The sequence below is a fragment of the Nannospalax galili genome, unplaced genomic scaffold, assembly GCF_000622305.1.
Source record: "Nannospalax galili isolate Female #2095 unplaced genomic scaffold, S.galili_v1.0 scaffold286, whole genome shotgun sequence".
NCBI lineage: Eukaryota > Metazoa > Chordata > Mammalia > Rodentia > Spalacidae > Nannospalax > Nannospalax galili.
In genome coordinates, this window is record NW_008359442.1 from 1081466 (window position 1) to 1085305 (window position 3840).

Here is a 3840-nt window from a genome sequence, read left to right on the forward strand (position 1 = left end):
AAAAGAGAGCTTTTTAAACCCCCTACCTAGGGGGTTTCCTCTGTGGTGTGGGGGTCTTCCTTAGGTGGCAGATATTCAGTAATGCTACTGTGTTGAAATAAAGGGGATTTTAAATATGAGGTAATAGATAAAAGGAATTCCTGAGTTGAAGTAAAAGTGATACATCTTTACACAAGATTATTTATAAGAAATTATCAGATTATAATTTAATAAATTCTCCAGCTGTTGTTGAGCTTTGTCTGGGTAATATATGAGAATTTAATTACCTCCTGGATAACAGCTATAATTAGACAGAAATTTGGGTGAAAAAATACAAAATCCTATGCAGTTTCTCTCCTCTCTTCTCCTCTCTCTCTCTCTCTCTCTCTCTCTCTCTCTCTCTCTCTCTCTCCCCCCCCCTTTCCCTGGTTTGTTCAACAGGGCCCTTGCGAGCCTTCTAACAGCCTCTTTCACCCCACCCCCAAGGAGGCTTTGTTAATGGTAAACATGCTGAATCAAACTTGCTCTCCATGTACTTGCATTTTTGAAGAGCCTCTGAGGGTTTTCTTCATGTGACTATGGGGAAAATGGACTTCTAAAATTCCATCCAAGTCCATAAACTACAAGGCCCCAAGGATTAAGTCCATTCCTAGCAGGTCAGCAGTCCTGAAAGAAGAAACAGAACTAAAGCAGATACAGTGCTTGAGTTATAACTATGTGCCTAGCCACACACCAGAACCATTTGGGCTCCCACCCATAGCACTGGCTCAGATCTCGGGGGCCAGTGAGTCAAAACCCCAAGATTAATTAACATTAAAATATACAAATATGCTGTACCTGCACAAGGCCCTTCAGTTTTGGGGCTTTTTTATTAACTAGAATAAAACACACATAGAATTTATCTTCTTGACCATTTTTAAATGTGCATCTGCTTTGTGCATCTGATTTCCACAGCTTTTCTCTTCTTCCAAAACTGAAACTCTATGTCCATTAAATAGTGCCTCACTCCCTGATCCTTCTACCCCCTGGGAAGTAGCAGTTTACTTCCTGTCTTCACAAGTTTGATGACTCCAGGTACCTCCTAGAAATGGAACCATTCTGCATTTGTCTTTTTATGACTGGCTTAGTTCACAGAAAGTAGTTTCTTCAAGTTTCATCTGTACAGCACATGCCAGAATTCTTTTCTTTATTAAGCTAAATAATCTTCTATTGTTCTGCTTATCCATTCAACTGTCAATATACACGGGATGCTTTGGCTTTTTTGACTATTATGAATAAAGCTGCTATGAAGATGAGCGTGAAGCCTTTAGGTGTTTAAAGTGTGATTACTGGAGGATGCAGAATAAATTAGGACCACAGCTTATACTGGAGGAAGAAAGGCATAAGATCACAATAATAACAGCAACTAGAGTTTAATGATTGCTTACCTCATGCTGGGCATTGTCATCACTGGTCCTCTGAGAGAAAACACTGTTACTACTGTCATTTCAGTGCAGGCCTGTAATCCCAGCTACTCCAGAGGCTGAGGTCAGAAGAATGAAAGCACAAAACCTGCCTGGGCTACAAAATGAATACAAATCAGCCTAGATAATTTATTGAGACTATATATATATATATACATTTTTATTTTATGTGTACGTGTGTATTGCCTACATGTAGGTAAGTGCACCTGTGTAATGCAATGCCTGCAGAGGACAGAAGCGGCTGTTGGAGCCCCTGGAGCTAGAATTACAGACAGCTATTAGCTGCCATGTGGGTGCTGGGATTCAAACCCGGGTCTTCTGCAAGAACAGTCAGTGTTCTTAACCACTGAGCCATCTCTCCTCACCCTCTAGTCATATTTTTAAGGAGACCAGGGCTGTGGGTCAGTTGTAGAGTTCTTACCTAGCATGCATGATGCCCTGAGTTTGATTCCCAACACACACACACACACACACACACACACACACACACACACATGTGTGTGCAAAAGTAAAAGGTAAAGCTGTTGGTTGATTAGTCCAAAGTCATTAAGCTAATGAGTCCTGGGGATGCAAATCTGGAAAATGGGAGCCAGAACCTGCACTTAAAGTAAAAGGAAATCGCAGAACCTATATTGACAGAGCCATAGCCAGCGCCCTTAGAGATGGGGGCCTAGCCTTCTGCACAGTGTAGCCTGGACATGAAAGCATGGAGAGCCAAAGAAACCAGCTCTGTCTCCAAGCAGCTGCAAATCCCGACAGTGTCATCTGTGAAAAGAGAGGCTTAACTGAGGATGCTCTGGTCTGTGATTTCCAGGAATCCTTTATTCCACATGAGATTTAGTATCTAACATTGGATGACTTGGCTAATTCTCCTTCTTGAAGATAAGGAAGTGATTTTAAAATTTCAAATATATGTTTATCTCCAAACATTGATAATAGTCTTCTCATTTGCAGTCCCCACCTATTCAAATTATTTCTTAGTAAAAAACATCATTTGAACTGGATGTAGTGGTGAATCCCAGGCAGACACAGGCAGATCTCTGTGAATTCAAAGCCAGCCTAGCAAGTTATGGTGTAGCCAGAGATACCTAGTAAGACACTGTCTCAAAAAATAAAAAATAAAAAAGAGAGAGAGAAATATCATTTGTACCCCCAGAAAAGAACAAGTGCAGTGATGTCATGCTAATAGTAATCTGTGAAGTAAAAATCCACTTTTCCTTCAGAAGATTCTGAGGCACAGTGAAAACAGAATAGAGAGGCATGTACAGTGTTCACCTAACATATATTCATGTAATTTGAGCTACATAATTCACTTCATCCTGCCATTGAGGGAAAAGAGAAAGGTGAGTCTGAGCTAACTGATATTTTCCTCTTCAAAATCATTTTTTTTCACATTTCTAGGTTTTCAGAAATTGGGGTTTTAAATGCTTTCATTATGATAAAATTTAATTAGCTTGTTGGGTTCTAGTGCTATAAGTACTGCTTATAGATTATTCTCTGTTCATTTCCTAAATATAACACTCGATATAATAATTTAGTTGTATCCAAGGAAACCAAGAAAAGAAGAACATTTTGTAAAAACTGTTAAGGATTCAGAAGTCTGGGAGAAGATGGAAGTTTTCAGTAGGAGTGTGCTTGCAAACCCATGAGAGCACTCATCAGAAAAACTCATACATGTCAGGCTCAAGAGGAGACAAATCCCAGAGTCATTTGAACACCAGGCAAATCAAGGGATAAATACTTATCTGGTGGAAGTTCAGGTGTTTCAAGTAGGGAGTGGACAAATGATTGATCAGGTCTGCATGTTTTTTTCAGTGATGTCTGCAGATGAAGTTCAAAATTCATTTTCATTTTATTTTGCCACCATTTACAGCAGGATAGACGCTTTGATTTTAAACCAAATTATTACAAGGGAAGCATGCCTCCACCATGTTCCAATTCATGAATTTCCTATTCTACAAACAGTAACTCCATTAAGCCTTCAGCCAAGCTAGAGAATTCAGTGACAAATAGCATCGTCTTCTGTGCTTTCACAAAACTCAAATTCTACAAACAAACAGAAGAGGGAGCTATCCATCTGAAAATTAAGCAGTCCTTTAAAAAATAAGTCAAATAAAGACAGGACATTCTCCTATAATTGAATCTTATTTAGTTTTCTAGCTTATAGCAACATTATAAATATTCTGGCATATTCCAAATTATAATAAACACTAGCAGCAAAGATTAAAACAGTGGTCAGTGAAGAAGCAAAATATATAAACCTTTAAAAGGCCTACTAAAAATACACTCACATTTTATGGTTTAACTCACATTTCATTACAAAATGTGGACCCAGAGCACGCGCGCTCGAGCGCGCGCGCGCGCGCGCGCGCGCACACACACACACACACACACACAC

At 39.5% G+C, this 3840-nt stretch overlaps 1 long non-coding RNA gene across 1 annotated transcript in view; it reads left to right on the forward strand.

Annotated features, from left to right (window-relative positions):
* LOC115068436 overlaps positions 1–3840 on the forward strand; it is a 72747-nt gene that overhangs the window by 38527 nt on the left and 30380 nt on the right. The window lies entirely within an intron of this gene.